Source organism: Polypterus senegalus, chromosome 17 (genome assembly GCF_016835505.1).
Source record: "Polypterus senegalus isolate Bchr_013 chromosome 17, ASM1683550v1, whole genome shotgun sequence".
Taxonomy (NCBI): domain Eukaryota; kingdom Metazoa; phylum Chordata; class Cladistia; order Polypteriformes; family Polypteridae; genus Polypterus; species Polypterus senegalus.
In genome coordinates, this window is record NC_053170.1 from 81,509,551 (window position 1) to 81,531,607 (window position 22,057).

At 40.8% G+C, this 22,057-nt stretch overlaps 1 protein-coding gene across 2 annotated transcripts in view; it reads left to right on the forward strand.

Moving 5' to 3' along the window:
- Positions 1-16,307: 16,307 nt before the first annotated feature.
- tnrc6c1 (trinucleotide repeat containing adaptor 6C1) overlaps positions 16,308-22,057 on the forward strand; it is a 91,042-nt gene continuing 85,292 nt past the window's right edge. For both annotated transcript variants that reach the window (XM_039740808.1, XM_039740809.1), the window contains exon 1: positions 16,308-16,730. The gene's annotated coding sequence lies outside the window, so the exon portion shown is untranslated. The remainder of the gene's footprint in view (positions 16,731-22,057) is intronic.

Here is a 22,057-nt window from a genome sequence, read left to right on the forward strand (position 1 = left end):
TATTGTATTGTATTGGGGCGGCACAGTGGCGCAGTGGGTAGCGCTGCTGCCTCGCAGTTAGGAGACCTGGGTTTGCTTCCCGGGCCCTCCCTGCGTGGAGTTTGCATGTTCTCCCACAGTCCAAAGACATGCAGGTTAGGTGCATTGCCGATCCTAAATTGTCCCTTGTGTGTGGGGGTGTGTGTGCACCCTGCGGTGGGCTGGCACCCTGCCCAGGGTTTGTTTCCTGCCTTGCGTCCTGTGTTGGCTGGGATTGGCTCCAGCAGACCCCCGTGACCCTGTAGTTTGAATGCAGAGGGTTGGATAATGGATGGATGTATTGTATTGTACTGGCACCCTTCATGCTGTTCACACAGAAATGAAACAAATACAAGTCGGAACCAATTTTTGATGGATGTTGACATGTGCCAACACTAGGTATGCTGTGCACAAATTTATTTCACAATTATTTTAATGAATTAATTTGAGTTTTTAAAATATCTGGCTGGGAAGGCGCCCTGCATTACAAACCACCACTGATGTAACCACCAGTGATTGGATCGAGGTTCCCTTCCAGTTACAGATCCAGTACCTGCTTATAGGTGTGTGTGTCGTTTAGATAGATAGATAGATAGATAGATAGATAGATAGATAGATAGATAGATAGATAGATAGATAGATAGATAGATAGATAGATAGATAGATAGATAGATAAATACTTTTATTAATCCCAATGGAAATTCACATACTCCAGCAGAAGCGTACTGATAAAAAACAATATTAAATTAAAGAGTGATAAAAATGCAGGTAAAATGGACAATAACTTTGTATAATGTTAATTTTTCCCCAGGGTGGAATTGAAGAGTCACCTAGTGTGGGAAAGGAAAGATCTCCTCAGTCTGTCAGTGGAGCAGGATGGTGACAGCAGTCTGTCGCTGAATCTGCTCCTCTGTCTGGAGATGATCCTGTCCAGTGGATGAAGTGGATTCTTCATGATTGACAGGAGCCTACTCAGCGCCCGTCGCTCTGCCATGGATGTCAAACTGTCCAGCTCTGTACCTACAACAGAGCCTGCCTTCCTCACCAGTTTGTCCAGGCGTGAGGCGTCCTTCTTCTTTATGTTGCCTCCCCAGCACACCACCGCGTAGAAGAGGGCACTCGCCACAACCGTCTGATAGAACATCTGCAGCATCTTATTGCAGATTTTGAAGGACGCCACCCTTCTAAGGAAGTATAGTCGGCTCTGACCTTTCTTACACAGAGCATCTGTATTGGCAGTCCAGTGCAATTTATCATCCAGCTGCACTCCCAGATATTTATAGATCTGTACCCTCTGCACACACTCACCTCTGATGATCACGGGGTCCATGAGGGGCCTGGGCCTCCTAAAATGCACCACCAGCTCCTTGGCTTTGCTGATGTCCAGGTGTAGGTGGTTTGAGTCGCACCATTTAACAAAGTCCTTGATTAGGTTCCTAATTTAATATTTAAGACGGCCACTTAAATAATCAATAATCTGCTACATATATGTTAAACCAATAGTGCCAGACTTTATATAAATGGGAGGCTGATTGTGTCACGTCTGTGTGACACTCAATTTGCCATCTGCATTCTTATAATAGACTTAATATACCAACAGCCTGTACAGAAAAGAATTAGCATTGAAGCAAAACTAAATACAGTATGATTGGGCTGCATGTTAAAGTGAGGATGATTTTATGACCAGCCTGCATGTCAAAGTGACACTGTATATGCCAGGCTCTGTCTCTATGCAAGACTGATTACTTTGGACTATTCATCAGTGTGATTCTGAACATGTCAAGCTTGGTAATTGTCAGTCAGTCATTATCCAACCCGCTATATCCTAACACAGGGTCACAGGGGTCTGCTGGAGCCAAACCTTGCCAACACAGGGTGCAAAGCAGGAACAAATCCCAGGCAGGGCGCCAGCCCACCACAGGGCACACACACACCAAGCATACACTAAGCTCACACTAGGGACAATTTAGGATCGCCAATGCACCTAACCTGCAGGTCTTTGGACTGTGGGAGGAAACCCACGCAGACACAAGGAGAACATGCAAACTCCACACGGGAAGCGAACCCAGGTCTCCTTACTGCAAGGCAGCAGCGCTACCAATGCGCGACCATGCTGCCGCTTGGTAATCGTGTTAGACTAAATGTGCCAAAGTGCAAATCTGTCTGAGGGTGGGTATCGATGTGACAAAATCTGACAGGCTTGATGCTTGTGTTAGAAAAAATGTGTCAAGCTGTGTGTTTGTGTAAAATCGATTATTCCAAATGGGGCATCGATGTAAGATGGAATAAACCAGGCTTTGTATCTGCAGTATGCTAGAATAAATGTTCCATGCCTGGGTGATATAGGAGAGCAGAATGAGACAGACTGTGCCAGGCTTCATATATTAGCTAGACTAAATATACTAAGCTGCCTGTGCATGGGAGACTGATTATTCCAGTCTTAGGCATGTTAGGCTTCATGTTTGTGTTGAACTAAATGTGCCAAGCGTCATGTCAATGTGAGGCTGATTGTTCCAGGATGAAAATGAATGCAAGAGTCCGTCTGCCAGACCGTATGTCTGCAACTATGTAAATGTAATTGTTCCAGACTGTTTCTCCGCAAGCCTAAATGCATTAGGGTCCACAATAGTGTGAGACGGACTGTTCCAGGCTGAACGTCACTTCAAGACTGAAGGTGCCAAGCTGCATGTTTGTGCAAACGTATGGTGCCCAAGTGTGTCTGAGTCTGAGTGCAAGAGTGAACATGTCAAGCTTTTAGATTTATATAAGACTGTGTGTAAAAAAGGAAATGGAATTGCATGACAGACGATAACTCCATCTCTGTTCCACTCCAATCACCTCTTCTGGGGCCGACAGCACAGTGTGTCTCTACGCCCCTCTACAAGGACTGCCCCCTCAGCCCTTACTCTCTCCCCCCACTCCTTCTCCTGACCTGCATCGGCATGTTTGCTGCAATCAACATTTTCCACTTTCCTGCTGGCTGTCACCTTGGAAACACTCCCGTGATGGTGGTGGTGGTGGGGGGGGGAGGCGGTGGGATGGTTCAGCGGGGAGACAGATGCTGCTTTGCGGCCTGTCTAACTTCTACTGTGAAGCTAATCTGAGGAGAAGCTCGCACGGCAAGATGTACAATGAAGCCCAATGCCAAGGCTAGAGACCATTCATATGTTTCCTTATACTTGGATGCCCAGTAGCTTACATCACTTAAAGGCTGGTGTTCGCTTACACTCATCTTCCTCCAGGGCTGAATACAATGACAGAAGGCACAAATGCATTTTCCTGCCACCCTATTTCCCCCAAATGAAAATTCTGCTCAATTTCAATTGTAGCTTCATTCTTGTTAGGATCAGACACTTTTGAACACATCATTTAGGTGACATCTCCATGACATTCAATGGCACCAAAGAAATGTCTCACGGTGTTGCTCCAAGTGAGTCACATAAACCGTCCATGCCGTGTTTCTTCTTCCTTCTTTTAATACTCTCTGAATGTCAGCATATAATGCAGACCTTTCCAATGTTCCAATCAGGTTCTAAAAGGTTAAACTGGAATGGAATCCTGTTTGGATTATTTTCTTGTATGTGCAGGTGCCCGTTTGCTCACCCTCTGAAAAGCAGTGCAGCATGTCAGCCAGTGCCTATACAGACTGAATTATCATGTTTCTCCATTCCAGTGACCTTGGGGGTCGTTTACAGAAAGGTGGCATTAATCAAAATGACACTCCCAGAAAGACGGGAGGCGGAGCAGCTACAAGAGTTATGCGGAATGTGTGTGTGTATGTGTGTGTGTGTGTGTGTGTGTGTATGTGTGTGTGTGTGTGTGTGTGTGTGTGTGTGTATGTATGTGTGTGTGTGTTCTCAGGCGAGACACGCAGAAAATGGGAGTGTGTGTACCCAGCGGGGAGAGAGAGAGAGAAAGAGAGAGAGAGTAATGAAAATGAACACACGGTCCAGATAGCCTCCCCATTTTGGCTCACACTGACTACCACGGTGCTTTTTCTGTAGCCACTGGAGGGCAGTAACTGTTTCAGTCAGACACCCACACACTTACAGCTGATGCAGATTTGAAAGCGAGTATTAATTTAGATTCAAAAAGACAACTAATTAGGTTTAATATGCAATACATCTTATTAAGCCATTGGTCCCCAGGATGCAGTTGCAATGTGTGTGTGTGTGTGTGTGTGGGGGGGGGGGCTTCAGAAGACACAATATATTTGCGGCAATGTGAAGAATGTAATTGGAAGCTACCACAGTGTGGGCAGCCAATCCCATGACAGTGCTCCTCCTTCACCTCAGCAAGCCTTCTCTGGTTTCGGAGGCCTTAGCATACCATTGCGTCTTTGACTGAAGAGGCTCCTGGCCGCTGTTCCTATTAAAAATAAAAAAGAATAACCAACACATAAACGTGAAAAGTGAATTACACGTCGTGCTTTTCTCCGCAAGAAGCTAGTGAGAAGGGACTGATTTCTTCTCAAGAACAATCTTTTGTCTTATATGAAATGATTTCAGTAGAGTTGGCTAGAACAGTAGGAATTGCTCTTGACCACTAAATCACCACAAAGCACTGACAAGAACGTGAACAAACAAAAAAGACTATTATTTTAAAACATTAACCTTATAGGTGTATTTTTGAAGAATTATTTCCACATTCCTGGACTAGTTTTCCACAATAAGTCAGTGTGGAGTGAAGCAGGAACCTTGCGGCCCCATGTTCAGTTCACTAGTAGACACCGCTCTCCTCTTAATACAAAATGTCAACACATTTCCACCCAAACTCCATCTGTACTTTCATACCACCATACATCCATCCATTTTCTAACCCGCTGAATCCGAATGCAGGGTCACGGGGGTCTGCTGGAGCCAATCCCAGCCAACACAGGGCACAAAGCAGGAGCCAGTCCTGGGCAGGGTGCCAACCCACCGCAGAACACACAAAAACACACCGGGGCCAATTTAGAATTGCCAATCCACCTAACCTGCATGTCTTTGGATTGTGGGAGGAAACTGGAGGGCCTGGAGGAAACCCACACAGACAACATGCAAACTGCACGCAGGGAGGACCTGGGAAGCGAACCCAGGTCTCCTAACTGCGAGGCAGCAGCGCTACCACTGTGCCACCGTGCCTCCCTACCACCATACAGTCATATGAAAACGTTTGGGCACCCCTTTCAGCCTGCATTATAATTTACTGTACTTTCAACAAAAAAGATAACATTGGTATGTCTTTCATTTCCTAGGAACATCTGAGTACTGGGGTGTTTTCTGAACAAAGATTTTTAGTGAAGTAGTATTCAAATAAATCAAATGTAAAAAACTGGCTGTGCAAAAATGTGGGTCCCCTTGTAATTTTGCTGATTTGAATGCATGTCACTGCTCAATGCTGATTACTTGCAACACCAAATTGGTTGGATTAGCTCGTTAAGCCTTGAATTTCATAGACACGTGTGTCCAATCATGAGAAAAGGTGTTTAAGGTGGTCAATTGCAAGTTGTGCTTCCCTTTGACTCTCCTCTGAAGAGTGACAGCATGGGATCTTCAAAGAAACTCTCCAAAGATCTGAAAACAAAGATTGTTCAGTATCATGGTTTAGGGGAAGGCTACAAAAAGCTATCTCAGAGGTTTAAACTGTCAGTTTCAACTGTAAAGAATGTGATCAGGAAATGGAAGGCCACATGCACAGTTGCTGTTAAACCCTGAAGGTCTGGCAGGCCAAGAAAAATACAAGAGCGGCTTATGCGCAGGATTGTGAGAATGGTTACAGACAACCCACAGATCACCTCCAAAGACCTGAAAGAACATCTTGCTGCTGATGGTGTATCTGTACATCGGTGTACAATTCAGCGCAATTTGCACAAAGAACGTCTGTATGGCAGGGTGATGAGAAAGAAGCCCTTTCTGCACTCACGCCACAAACAGAGTCGCTTGTATGCAAATCCACTTTTAGACAAGCCAGATTAATTTTGGAACAAAGTGCTTTAGACTGAAGAGACAAAAATTGAGTTACTTGGTCATAACAACACCGCATTCCAAGAAAAACACCTGCTACCTACTGTCAAATTTGGTGGAGGTTCCATCATGCTGTGTGACTGTGTGGCTAGTTCAGGGACTGGGGCCCTTGTTAAAGTTGAGGGTCAGATGAATTCAACCCAATATCAACAAATTCTTCAGGATAATGTTCAAGCATCAGTCACAAAGTTGAGGTTACGCAGGGGTTGGATATTCCAACAAGACAATGACCCAAAACACAGTTCGAAATCTACAAAGGCATTCATGCAGAGGGAGAAGTATAGTGTTCTGGAATGGCCGTCACAGTCCCCTGACTTGAATATCATCGAAAATCTATCAAATGATTTGAAGCAGGCTGTCCATGCTTGGCAGCCATCAAATTTAACTGAACTGGAGAGATTTTGTATGGAAGAATGGTCAAAAACACCTCCATCCAGAATCCAGACACTCATCAAAGGCTATAGGAGGCGTCTAGAGGCTGTTATATTTGCAAAAGGAGGCTCAACTAAGTATTGATGTAATATCTCTGGTGGGGTGCCTAAACTTATGTACCTGTCTAATTTTGTTATGATACATATTGCATATTTTCTGTTAATCCAATAAACTTAATGTCACTGCTGAAATACTACTGTTTCCATAAGGCATGTCAGATATTAAAAGGAAGTTGCTACTTTGAAAGCTCAGCCAATGATAAACAAAAATGCAAAGAAATAAGAGGGGTTCCCAAACTTTTTCATACCACTGTATTTGCATCCTCACTCATTTGACTCTCTCCTGCCATCACCATTAACCATTTAAACATAAAATCACTCTTGTTTGTCTAGTTCTTTCTCGGCTTAGCCGTATCAAACAGATGTTCAAGAGCTCTGCTCTGGCCATCAAGCTGACCTACTTTACAAGCACAAATGCCTCTGCTGCTACTATTTCAGACCACTCCATTGCTTGTCTTGCAGGACTTCCCAGCATCCAAAAAATGATGGCACCAGAGGCGTGTCTGCCTTCTTCTCCTCCACCCTGCTGGGCCCTCTGAGTGCTTTCTCCACTAATGAATTCTTTTATTTGCGCCAACACTGACCTACTTCCACTGGACCTGATGATTTCAATAAGAAAAGGCAAACTTTTCAAATGAATTGAGTCTTTGTTTAGGGAAAAAAAAACTGCCAAAGAGCAAGTGTCTGCCTGTCATTGTTCTCTTCAAGTGGGCTAAAACCTCTGCGGGGCAGCACCAAGTAAGTAAATTTACTCTATGACTCTAAGGTGACTTGCCATGCTTTATCTGGACACTGCTTGGTTTGTTTGTCTTTCAAGTGAACACTCACAAATGATTGGGGCTAGAACATTTATCTTGTTCTTAATCAAAAATACTGGGGCTAGAAACTTAATCTTGTTCTTAATCAAAAGACTATGAGCTGGTATGTTCTGGAAAAATCTTTTGGAAAACTTGTAAAAACCACTAAGTGTTAACCACTATAACAGCTGAAGGAAAAAGAATAGCAGCAATATCTGCTGAGCATGAAGCACATCGCAGAAGGCAATTAAGTGATAAAGAATGTGAAAGAAGAAGAAGACGAGTTAAAAAAAACAAGAGCAGCTACATCTGCTGAGTGCCAAGCAAATTGCAGAAGGTGATTAAGTGACAAACAATAAAGTGGACAACACGTTGACATACGTAGGCAAGCCAAAAGCAATCATAAAATATAACTTGGTATATTTTAGAAGTTAGAAAAATTTTAGGTTGTGGCAACCTGGCAGTCATTTACTGTTGACCAGACAATTTTACTGCAAACTACAGGCACCATCTTAAGAATTCATTATCAGTGTAAGTATTGTGTTTATTGATCATTGAACATTGGTCTTTATTAAACACTAATAAAGGACAGCAAAGTGATCACAAAGCCAAGTGATAACCACCATAGTGACAGAAATAAAAAGAAGAGAGGTGACATCTACCAAGCATCAAGCAAATCACAGAAGGCAACTATGAGACAGACAAGAAAGAATAAGCAGCCAAGACACTGAAGTACATAGACAAGCCAAAAACAGTTGTAAAATTTAGCCTTTGTCATGCATGTGCCTTGGAGGATCTCCTCACAGGCTTGATCGAGGTATGTAAACATGCTTAGGAAAGAGGGGACTTTTGAATTGCAAGGTGTGATGAAATGCTGGGCATGTTTAAGATGCCATTCACTGATGTCCAGGGTTCAGAATTTCAGATTGCACTTGGACTAAACGACTGACTGAACAAAATGTTGGCGATGATGACGAATCATTTGTTCTTTGGATAATTCATTTGGCAACGGAGAGACAAACTGACTTGGCCATGCAGGTAAAGTTGGCGGGCAGCTTGACAAAAGAGCGCCGAGTCTGCAAATTGATGAAAACTTAAACCTATTAATGTTTTCATTTTTAATTCATTTGATTTTTTAAAATCTGTTTTTATTTTGTTCTCATTTCTTTTTAGTTTTACCTTAACCTCAAATTACCTTATTCTTCTTCTTTCAGCTGCTCCCGTTAGAGTTCGCCACAGAGGATCATCTTTTTTCGGATACTGTGAAAATAATCAAGTGCCACACGGTAAAAATTGTATTGTTAAACCAACATGTTAACTTTTTTTAAAACTGACTGTGCATAAGTAACATCTGAAAGAGAGAAATGCCTCTCAGTGCTGACGATACACGCTGGACTTAAATTGTGGCGACAAGTTCAAAGTTAACTCCGCCCATTTACGTATGGCGGCCTTTGAGCGGCCGTCCGCCATTTACAACGTCTGTGCGACTTTCGAGGTACAGTACTGCATATAGTTGAAAATATAAAACTGAGTAGTCTGTGTTTGTCACGACTGATTGTATGGTTTCAGTGTTTAAACCTTTAACTAGTGAGTTGGTTTTTTTATCATAACCAATGGTAAGCTTTTAGCAGCATCACAAACCTTCAGAGCACTTTATGTGGCATTAACACCAAGGTGAGTAAAATATCAGTCCATAATGTATGTGAATTATATGTAAATACTAAGCTGGGTGGTGCATACAAATACAGAATAAAGACACTGTCATTTTAACGCTGTATTGTAGCATCTGACATATCACAAAATGGGTAAACTTGAGTTTAACTATACCTTCCAGCTAAAGTAATAAATAACACCCCAGAGAGGAAGTGGAGATTTGAATCGCCGGGTACATTTTCACTGTGTACACTTCAGGGGGTTTAAAGCAGTGTCAGAGTAATTTTTATCTAACATTCAGGAAGTTGGATAGTGTTAGTGTTATATTTTTGAAAACAACACTGGAAAATGTAACACTATACAAATAGTACTTTTAATACTCTGTAGGGCAGGACGACCAAATGTTACCTGACACCGTGTTACATTTAGTACATAAAGAGTTAATTCAACACACTGTGCAAAATATTTTTTTTTAATATAGTTTCCTCTCTCGGTCCTTCTTTCAAAATAGATGGCTGAAGGCTCAGACTATCTTGGTTTAAAACACTTGATAGCCAAGCCACGTAGAGCATGCTCTGTTCAACCCCGGCGCAGGACCAAAATGGTCAGGGGCATTACAAAGGGGGATGATGTAATTAAGTCCTAAAAATCCAACATGTAACAGTACACCCGACAGCAGGGCTGACGCGTTACATAAGACGTACGTCAAGTCAGCAGCAGAAAAGGAGAACACCCGCTGGTGAGCGCAACCATTACAGTGCTTAGCATAACGCCGCCTGAGGTTTAAGGTACAGTTTTGCTCTGCGCCTTCACGCCACCACGCACTTAATAATAAAGGTGCTAGAGTGGTTTTTCGGATCGATGCCACATGGGGAACCATTTTTGGTTCTCAAATGACCCATCCACGTGAAGGTTTCAAAAAGATCTTTGATTTATTTAAATCAGTGGCCCCATATAGTAAATAACCATAGACAACCATAGACATAGACAAGTTTGTGAAAAAATAGTGGTGTCGTATTTTTAAAAAGACCCGTGCTGCATAAGTACAGTAACTAAGGATAAGTGAAGGTTTCTTAGCCTAACATATATTAAAGATTTCAAGTTACTTCTACATAAAAAAAGGTTTTCAACGAATGAAGAACTAACTTCATAGGCAAAGAAACCGAATTAAATGTTTTTTGTCAAGCATGGTTTTATGAAGAATCACACAGAGAACCATATAAATGTAATTAAAGAATATATATATCTATATATATATATATATACTTAATTTAAATTCTGTATGTATTGATGTACAGGCTTCGTGAAATTATCTGAACATCTTACATAAATAAATACTGTACATTGTTTTTGGAAAAAAATGTAAAACACCAAAAATGATTCAATTTAAAACAATAAAACGCACAAATTAGGTATTAAAGATAATAAAATGTATGATAATACGTTGAATGTAAAACGAAAGTTGCCAGCTTCACCCCTTCCGAACACTTCACCTCGGCTATTTCAATCTGTCCGGCAAGCTAAACACGCGCGGTGCAAACTTAAGAGACATTTAACAGACATTGTCACTGACACCAACAGATTTCAGAAATTCGCACAACTTTACAAGGTGACATATTTAGTATATTTATTGCTCCCCGTGTTTCTGACCTGAGAAGCGCGCTCTCTCCAGGTCGTTTAAATACGGGCACCGACCCGGAGGGGGCAAACTAGTATAGCTCACAACATAGATAATAATCCTGCAGCAGCGGCAACAACAACAACAATGATAATAATAATTCCTCAAACTGGCAAAACATAGAGATACGGTCGTGGCAAAGTAAAATTAAATGATCAACACGAAACAAGACTGCGCAATGGTAGATTTTGAATACATTGCTAAAGATTTAATTCCAAGTATAAGTATCTCTCAAATAGACTCACATTAAAACTTGTGGTAAAGCGCCACAGATCTCGCCCTCTATTGTTCACCATCATCAATGACTTGATGATTATATTCCTCACATTCATTATAGTTGCATTTTTGATGTCTTTTTTCATAAGACTTGTCTGTATAGCACCTGCAGTATTTCTTGGCAAATTTTAAAAGTTAGTATGTAAATATGGCACTGGATGTGCATCTATAAGGTTTACGTTTATCTTTTTTGTTTTATTATTTCAATATATATATATATATATAAAAAAAGAGTGACAACGCGGCCCTAAAGGGCTGCCTGCAGCAATTGTTTTGTCGCCTCACTCCACGTGCTGGACAAGCACGACCCCGAGCTTTTAGCCCTTCTAAATGACCCTCTGGAGTCGGGCCTGGCTCAGTGCCCCTCTCTTTATATCATTCATAATCTCAGATACTTTTAGTTTCCAGCTATCCATATCCTGCAGACACTCCCACTACTTCTTGTTCTTAGACATTGGTTATCCTAAGCTTTGACATTATATATTATTCTATCCACTCTTAAAAATAAAAGTGCCAGAATGTCTCTTCAGAGCGATGCCATAAGAGAACCATTTTTGGTTCCCAAAAGGCCCATCCACATGAATGTTCCAGAAAGAATATTTATTTATTGAGACCCATAACAGGCTCCTTATGGTGCATAACCATAAATAGATAGTAACAGATTTGTGAAATACCAGCAATGAATGGTTTTAAAAGGACTCTCGCTGCATACATTACAACAACACTGGCTAAGTCCAGGTTTTCTTAATCTGTTAGCATCCTGCTACATATCCTATATGTTCAGGATTTCGTTTTTTCAACATATTTGGAAGTTTTTCAAAGTATAATGAGCCAACGTCATATGCAAAGAACCCTATTTAGAATGAAATGGTGCTTTGTTAAGCAATGGTTCGACAAAGAACCGCACAGCACAGTAAAGAACCATGAACTGCCATTAAAGGATTCATGTGGTTCCCTTTGTTTACCAATTGGGACCTGAACTACAGTTCAAATTCAGGGGTCCCTTCCCTCCTAATTGCGCCCCTACACCTTAAACATACAAAATGACAGTACATATAGTCAGAAAAATACAGATGCCCTTTGGTTGATGTGTTTAAGAGTCACGCGTCTTATGCAAAGCTTGCAGGTCTGGCTGCATGACCAGCCAGTCACTAATTCGTGTAGTCAATGTCCCATTTTCAAACTACAATAGCCTGTAGTGTCAGTCATTATAGTGAGGCTCTGCACCCTAATTCAGGCTTTGAAGTTTGTCAATCCAGAAATAATTTATACTGTAAATACCAAAATGCATGGTATTGCAGTTCCATATTGGCTTTTAAAACTTGACACCTTCATAACAAGCTTCAAAGCGGAACAGCGAAATAGTCTGAAATAGCACATTTATCCCACGATACACTTCATATTGCGCTTCAGGCTTTACAATGCAATATTCCCACAATATAAGATCTTCATAAAAGTAATGTACTGTATGTTTAATAGTACTCAGTCTTAGACATTCATAAATCAAAATACTGCAAAACAAATTCACATTTTTTTGTTCTTTATTTTGCCTTATACAATTTCTCGTATTAGGAATTTGTTAGTTTTCACATACCCCTTGGGGTCAGAGTGCAAGGGTCAGCCATTGTACAGTGCCCCTGAAGCAATTGCAGGTTAAGGGCAGTGATGGGGATTCGAACCAGCAACCTTCGGGATACCAGCGCAGATCCTTAACCTCCGAGCCACCACTCTGTGCAAATGCTCAAGTTTTAATATACAGTATGTTTCTGTAAGCTTTTTCTTTTGTAATAACATAAACATTTTGTTACATATTGTAATGAATGCTGAGATGGAAAGACTAAGGCTCACACCAAATGACAGTTGAGCCCAGGATTGGACGTGTTTATTTAGCAATGAGAGATCGTACTATTAGAATTAACGCCTTTGCACTGTTATGACAACAAGAGACGCCTCATCAAATAGCAGACACCGACTGACAACTAGGTACGACTTTTCTTGCACTGTTTCTTTATGTCGTGTTACCCACCCGCCTGCCACTGGTACGCTTTCTCTCTCCACAACGCACTGATTACTGCAATCGTCTGCTGTGTCTTCTCTTTATCCTATGATCTGAGAATCTCTGCCTGCATTCTCAGAACTTCCCTGGCTTGTAAAGTGTATTGTGACTCGGTGTACTTAGGTCGCTGTCAATCATGTGCATCCAGCTCTACCCATCTTCAAGATAATCTGCCACTACAATATTAACATAAAATATTTACCCTGCACTTATTTAAGAATTGTTGCATGTTGATTGGCACATGCAAGTAAGAATTTTTCACTACCCTGACCCTGTATAAGTGACAATGACCCTATAAACTTTGCCACACATGCATGCTTGGGGACCTCCCAGATGGCTCAGGTAACCCGTGCAGTACACCACCACCAGGCAGAATGGAGCTGCTGTCACTAACCATGTCTCCTGTTTCCTCAGCAGCATGGAGATGTTACCAAGAGAAGACGTCTCACCCCTGCTGGGCATTTGAAGCCATTCCCCTTCCAAGAATGGGCCAATATAAAACCAAGGAGGCACAATATGGAACATAACATAGCAACATGGAGCTATATGTAAAGATCTATGAGATGCATGAGGAGCAGGCAATTCCTTTACTTTGTGTCCTATGGGACAATTTTTTGTTATTGAACTGCCAGTTATCAAAAGGGGTAGTGGGCCAAATATTGTACCACGTTCATGCTAAACAAGGTAGTTTACACCATGTCCCTTGTCAAATATGGTAAATTGTATGTAATGCAAATTTACAATATGAAGTATGTCTCACTTGCATTAATACATTTAAAACTTGAAAATTACAAAAACATACATAAATACTGTTAACAATATTTAAAAGATAGAAAATGTTGCTTTTAAAATTTGACTGTGTATTTTAATTACGGCAAAATAAGCACTTTCTTATTGTAATAGTTCAGAAAATGCACACATGGCATGACATTGGGGTGCATTCAGGGACTTGGTTAAGGAGTGCTTTCTGTTTTTATTTGCTCCATTAAAGAGATGGATGTCACTTTGATATATATATATATATATATAGATATATTATTTCTATAATATAACAGTATAGTATTCTGTCACAGGGGTATGTGTGATATGTAAGGAAGATTTGCTCAGAGTTCAATGCCACTGTTTGTACAGGAGGCACTTGCTGAGTACTAAGGATCTGCGTGCTGAGAGGAGTGCCTATCAAACATGTAAAAGAGGAAATTACTGTAAAAATAACATACAAGTTGAAATCACCTCTCTTAAGCTAAATCTGAAGCAGTAAACAAATCTGTAATTGAAATATATTATGTAATGTCTTATTATCCATCCACCCCACTATATCCTAATTACAGGGTCATGGGGGTCTGCTGGAGCCAATCCCAGCCAACACAGGGAGAAAGGCAGGAAACAAACCCTGGGCAGGGCGTCAGCCCACCGCAGGGCACACACACTAGGGACAATTTAGAATCACCAATACACCTAACCCGCATGTCTTTGGACTGTGGGAAGAAATCAGAGTACCTGGAGGAAACCCACGCAGACACGGGAAGAACATGCAAACTCCACGCAGGGAGGACCCAGGAACTGAACCTGGGTCTCCTAACTGCAAGGCAGCAGCGCTACCCACTGCGCCAAAGTGCCACCTGTGTTATTATTAATTATATTATGTAATATTTAATTAAAAGTATAGATGATTTACAGGAGAGAGTTGCTTTGAACAGGGTGCAGAGCCTGTCAATCCATTAGGTGACATAGGCGGCTGATTAGGGCACCATAATCTGAGGGGCACACACTGAGGCCCCCCCGCGGATTGTAGAAGTATGATAGTAATATCTTTGATATGTCCACTAAGGGTCCATACAGAAAGAGTTGCCTTTTTTTGTTTCTGACAGCAGACACCAAAGGGGACACAACCCCACAGGTCGTCTGATACTGATACTGAGTGGGTTCTCCGTAAATGCACCTGATCCTTACACCAAGGGCCATGCGCTCTTCTAAATTTGAAGTATATGCACAAAGGGGTGCTATTGAAAGAGCGCACACTCCAGACACTAAGGGGCAACGTCCTTCACCTCTGCCTAGGGCTCCAAATAGGCTTCACTCGCCACTGGCAGAATGCATTATAGCATTTATTGATCCATCCATCCTCTAAACCCACTTATCCAGAAGAGGAGAGATAATGTAGGATTATTGGAATGGGGCAGCAGGGTGCTTAGTTAAAATGGTAGCATGTGGTAGAGAGGAAGGTGCCTAGGCTGAGCTGTGGGGAGCTTAAGTTGGGCCATCCTGGCACAGTGAGTGGCAGCTGTTGGTGGATCTTCAGCAACAACTCCAAACAAACAGCATCCATGATCCTAAGGCCAGATAATGTTTTCTGGTCTGTGTCCTCCACACAAGCAGTGCTGTTGCAGTTAACAGACCCTTTGGAAAATGCTTGGAAGAGGTCTTTGAAAGGAAGCTTACCAAGTACAAGGGGCATTGCATGTAAATACTATGCTGCCGAGTTACATAAATGGCCACTAAGTCTTCAAGCTGCCAAGCCTTGATGTTTGACTGACACCCTTTAGAGATTGGATCTAGAATGTAAAGCAAGGTATCTCCCAGAGGAAGTGGGTTGCAGCTCGATATTTGATTAAAAGTCTTCAGATATTTGGACACCGAGGGAGAAAAAAAGAGAAGAGCCTTTTGCAACACCATCAAAGTGGTGGAGAGAGCCTCAGGGTGGCTGTGACTCAAGATAGCAGAACAATATTTGCAAATTAACTAGTTAGCCTTCTGAAACAAGCTGGAGTCTGACCAGTCTCAGTTGTCTGCTGGAGGGTGTATGAGGTCAAAAGATCCAAAACACCTGAGGATCCCAGTTACATCACTGAAGGTGCATCCAGAAGCATCACTAGATGCATTTGCATACATACAGGCAGTGAATAACGGTTCTGTCAAATTGGAGTTTGGCATGTTTATACCTTAGTTCACGTTTATCAGATGTTTTAAATTCTCTGCTTTAGACGAAATACGTTTTTGATGCCATTGTGTTTCATTTCAATCATATGGTAATGGAATACAATGCACAATACACGGACAAATTTTGCCTCAGCCTCATAAAACAAATTTCTTTCTTCTGCCTGTTCCGAAATATAAAGTTGCCAGTTTAGCATCCCGGACCCATTCTTTAAATGGTGCCAGTGAAACATCAGGCTTGCCAGCTCGAAGACACAGTGGCCATTCGTGTAACTCGGCAGCTTAATCTTCACATACAAATGTCGGGCCCCACAGCTCGGTACCTTAGCTGTCTGGATAGAAGACCGCAGTTACCAAGGTAACGCGAGAGTGGGCGGGTCCAAAGACAGTCACATGCGTGTCGGCTCTTCCTGCGCGAGTTGCACTAGCTGCTCAATAGAAAATGGCCGCCGGCTCGCGGAATCCTGACGGGACGAATGTGCGCCTCCATCGGACCCAACACTCCTCCTCGCGTCTCTCTGTGCACTTGAACGCGCTTTAGGGGGATCTGTCTGGCGTTCGTTACTGGCTCTTTTTCTTATCTTTTTCTTTTTTTTTGCGGGAAGGATGTGCGTGTTTTGAGGCCCCGGTTCTTGCAGTCGCTGGCTGGACTGGCATTGTTTTGTGCGGCCGTGTCTGAGCGTTGCTGCTCGAAGTTTGGAGTTCGCAGGGCCGCTGCACTTCGCCCTCTCCTGCATTTACATTACGGGTACCTCTCGCTCTCCGCCTTGCAAAGATTCCCAGTGTCATACGGCCAAAGTGCAGCCTTGGGTGGGAAAGGTAAGCAGACATTTTTCCTTTCAGATGTGATTTGGGGGCGGGGCTTCTGTTTGCAGCAGCACTTCATTACACTGGGGTCTCGTCTCTGGAGCGGCTAGCATCTGGGGAAGAGGGGTGCCTGGTGGGGGGGGGGATGGACGGTGCACATGACTGTGACGTGCAGTGCTACAGTGGTCGTCTAAAAAATAGAGGCGTGGGGCTACCACAATAGGGGTGTGACTGTAAAGGGGGAGAACGTGGTTTGTGTTTGTGTGTGTGTGTTTTGTGTGTGTGCGTGCCTCCGTGGAGTAAAGGCGTCGATCGGAAAAAATGGGTTACCGATCACAAGCGTGTAGCTAAAAAAAAGGGGGCTTATGCTAATTTGAAGAAGTGTGATAAAAAGGTGACGTATAAGAATGTTGAGAATGGGGCCCTGTATACATTAGGGGAGTGTCCGAGAAAAAGGGAGGACTTAATGCTTTGTGGGTGTGTCCGAGAAAATGGGGGCTTTTTTAATTAACGTTAGGTTTGAGAAAAAGGTAAAGAAATCCATGGTGTCGCGAACAACATCACCCTTAAAACCTCAAAGCCGTATATCTGAGGACAAGAAAAGAGCTTTAGAAACGCGGGGTTCAGTCTGAATAAAACCGTGTGCCAGAATTTGTGTGGAACTGATTCATAAAATAATGATGCGTCTGTGAAGGATGGGGATTTAATGCCTTGTGGGTCGAATCTGAGGAAAAGGGATTAAAACCATACGGGGAATGCCTTAGGACGGGTTATGTTTTAAAGGTTTGGATAATGGACAGTGAGAATTTGAAGGTGGCTGTCAAAGGAAGAAGGTGGAAGAATCTGAAATCTCAAAGAAAAAAAATGTTGGACATCATATATTCAAGCTCATTAACAGTATTGAGTTTTAGGTATATTTTTTAAGGATATTTCTGGTAAAAGTGAAGAGCTTCTTAAATGCAGCTCAATTCGGATTAGTGTCTTTGTATTTGTACTCTTTCAGGCTTTAGCTCATCCTCGTTTGCTGTCTGATGGTGTCTAGGATTGAGCGGGATATCCGCTTTGTTGTGTGAAGCCGTAAAGTGTGCTCTTTATTTTTACTGTTATTCAGAGTGCAACCTTGCTTAAATGAATTGTAGTATGTTATGATTTGATTATTTTAAATTGTACATGTTTTTTCACTGAATTAAAATTTAATGTTGCATCCATGTACAAATGACGGTTCAATAAATGGATGTATGGAATTTTACTCTTTCATCTACCTGCTCTGTCTAGTGCAGGTTTACTGGGGCACTAAGGCTTCAACCAACACTGGGTAGAGTAGTAAGTGGTGAAATGGAAAAGTAAAATTTACAGAGCTTCTCCCTTTAATACACACAAAAAGATAAATTCAGATTCTGGGGTCACAATGGCTGCAGGTTTTCATTCCAGCTACTTTCTTAATTAATATTAAGTTTTGGCTGGTAATTGCACAGACTTCTTTTTGATTTGCTTTATATGCTTGCTTTTTAAGACTTAAGCATCCTAATTTTTTTTTCTCCGTAACTACCAACCAGTCAAAAATTAAATACAAAGTGAGCCAACAGTTGACCAGCAAAGTTGGGGGCCTTAGCCTGTTTCTTAATTAAAAGCATATTCTTGTTAATGAAACTTGTTTTTTTTTAATGCCATGGCATGTTGGTGTTCTGATTCTTCCACACCAATTTCTAAAGCTTTTCATTTTAATTTTTCACATGGCACTGTCAAGATGTTCCGTTGATTAGACCAGATCGATGCTTCTCAGACCTTCACCTTTCTTTGAAAATTTTATTGAGGCATATGTATCATGGACACAAAGGCGCACATTGGATCTGGTTAGCTGGTTCGCTTTGCACCTCATTATTTTGGCTACTCATTAAAGGATCAAGGGGTCAGAATCTTAAAAGTAAAGTCAGTTAAAATTTTAAGAAAAGAAGTCTTTTTCCATTGACAAACTTGGGTGATAGTAAAGAAGTGACATGAACCAAAACCTGTAGCCCTCCAGGATCCAAGTGTGACACCCCAGCTCTTTACAAAGTTTGGTAAAGCATGTTACACAAATTAAGTGTATGTTACTCTTATCTAAGTAGAACAGTCCAAATCGGATAAGAATTTAAAAAGAATTATAGTTTAACGTATTCCAATATTTCTGTTTAGTGCATATGCGTTTATTTTGCCAACTACATGTTCCTGTCCCTTTGTTGTGCTTAAGCAATGGTTAAGTTGACCACATTGCTACCAACCTATTGGGAGGGTGCACATATTCAGAAAGTGCTGAAGGATTTTCCCATTGAGCTTTGCTGTTCTTTTCAAAACCAAATTAGAAGACCCTCCTGTCTGTTCAGTATCTCATCATGATATGTGATCATGGTAGCACCTGGGTCCATCAAAAACGACATTTTTCCTGTCTCTTCACCCCCCTTGAAGACAGATTTTGCTCTTATTGCGAGACAGTTCCAATCTTGTTAATCACTGCAATAATAAGTCACTTGAACTGTCTGCCAGTGTCTACCTTTCATTCGTGTACAATGCCTGTATGTTTCTATTGGTAAAGAGGCTCAAGAAATACTGTCTTGTGCACTCTGTTTTGCATGTGTTGTTTTTTCATATTTACATTTGAGCTGTAACAGGCTGTAAGTTTTCAAAGTCAGGGATGGGATAGTGAACATTGACAGCACAATCTTAAGTGCTTGCTTTATAACAATGAAATGCTGGTGCTTTTGCTGTATATGCATTATGTTTCACTTAAACTTGTTGGATGGCATGTTGCCAGTCTTGCATTTCTCTTTGATCTGACAGTTCTAAATTTGCTTGTGTGAGTTTGCACAATGTGCCATTGGTAGAAGTGTAATCTAAAAGAACAAAATGTGATGTTCCTATATGATGCTGTTCATGGTAAATAGTGCTGTTTTCATTTAGGACCCCTCATGGTTACATTAAGGATGTGAACCTTTCATCTGGGATATGCTTATAAGTTGTTTGTGTTGATGAGTACTTGTTGCTGCCTTGCATTGACAATAAATTGCTGCATTTATGGCTGTTTCAACATTTTTGGAGCTCCTTCTGCATGGCATCTGAAGATCTAATGTTCTTACTGTATTGTACTTTGTGTTTTTGGGTATCTTTAGTGTACTGATCTTGTCTTAATCCAGTGGATTGACCAGACTTGATCTTGTAATGATAAATTAAATAAAAGGTTTTCTGGTTTTCAATCACCCATTTTGGTATGAATGTGAATTATCTGATGGTTACCATTTGAGATTCTTAATAACAAATTGGAGAAAAGAAAAAAAAATCTTTGCATAGTTCCTGTATATATTAGTTTTTTTAAGTGTGCTTATCGCTACACCTGTTTCTTGTAGTAAATATTAAATGGGGTTCCCCATGATTATTTATCTGATCAATTACAACCCGTCAGATCCTGCTTGTTGTCATTATGTCCTCATAAAATGATTTTTGCCTTATGTTTGACATATCATTATACAAAGGAAGAACTAATTTAAATTTTATCAGTTTATTTAATGTGGACACATCAAAAATCAAATTCTAAAAAAGTGTGTCAACTTCATCAATACACATGTTCATACCTTCTTTATAATCATTGAAGACAATATCCTTAAAGGGTATTGCTTTACAGATTTGAAAGTTTAGTCTGCAGAGCTGATGCCAGTTCTAAAAGTTTCTCATCTGACTTTTGTCCATTGTGGACTTCACTCTAGTTTTTTAAACAAAGAAAGTACCAAGTCTTGTTACTTTTCAGTTCTATGACACTTGGTTATTTCCTGGCCATGTGGCCTTTAGTGTGGTATTTGCCTGTTCGTCCTGTATTTATGTGAGTTTAAGACTAGGCAAGTTGAACAGCTGCCTTTTAAACCAGTGCACCTAACGTAAGCCCTGGATTCCAGTCACATTGTACTAGATAAGATGGGTACACAGATTGAATTTTGTGAAAATCGTTTGTTTTGATGAACAACGCTTTCTGCACTTTTAAAATAAAATATTTAATGTTTATATGTTTTTAAACTGCCTAGACACCTTTTTTAATATCCTGGTTTTTCTTATTTTTATTATTGAGTGTCAGCTTGTTACAATACTTCAATTCCTGTGACTCATGCCCCTTGTTTAATTGAACATTATTCAGGGTTTCATAAAAAATTCAGGATTTCACGAAAGAAATGCAAAGAGTTGCCACCATTGGCATTTGCTAGGGAGACCATAGTTGCAAGTGACTTGACTAGTCAAAGAATTGTTTTCACATATGAAAGCTGATTGTATTACTAAAAAGTCTGAATTATGGTCTTCCTACTGTCTTTTTTTTCAGTCCAGCTTATGGCTAGTGCAAGAAATGTTTCAACATATTCAATTTATTACTCTGTTAGTGTACTGAATGCATAGGACAACTGCAAATTTTGGTTAGAAAACTAATTTGGAGATAAATCATAATTAAAGTAACAAGCAGAGAATCAGGAATTAAAAAAAAAAAAGAAATAAACAAGGCTCTATGTGTTTAAGAACAATCTTAGTGAAGTAGGAATTGCAAAAATTTGTAAAACCAATAAAAATACACATAACCAAACATTAGTCGTAAATGAAATCAATAGGCAGAGCTAGAATACAAAAATTTTCTGGTTAATGAAAACAAGAGGGAATGATAGTTTTAAGATTGAGTTAGATTCAACAAAGGGCAACTTTGAAAGTGTACAACACCACCTTTATACCCTTGACAAGCATATGGCACATGCTGCACATTTTCGTTTGACCTTGCCTAGAAACGCCTTAGCAAGTATCAACAAAAACCCCTCAGAATGGGTGTACCCGTATAAAATACAAAATGCTGTCTCAAGAGATGGGTACTTATTTCCAATGTCACTAGAAAAATATTGTACACAAAGATATGTGACCATATGATTCCTTGACCTCCAAAATTCCTAAAGCAAGGTCTAAATTTTTTGAGGTCAAGAAGAATTATAACACAAAATCTGTAAGGAATGGTTCGTATAGTACTTGCATGTAAATTACACTTTAGTGTTACTTGGTGAAAGATTTTTAAAATACAATGCAACCATTGTACTGTACTGTAATACAGAATTAAGTGAACTACATATATGTGTTTGTGTAGTTAGAATAAAATGAATAGAAAATTGTATCAAATGAACAACTTCATTAACATTTCATTTTAACTGATTAGTCAAGCGAATTAAACAAGCTGCATACCCAGACAGATTGGCATAAAGTGGCTTAGTACCATTATGTGCACATCAGTCTTTAGAGGTCAAGGAGCATGTGTGCTTCTGTATGTTCATGTCTTTCACATCACCATC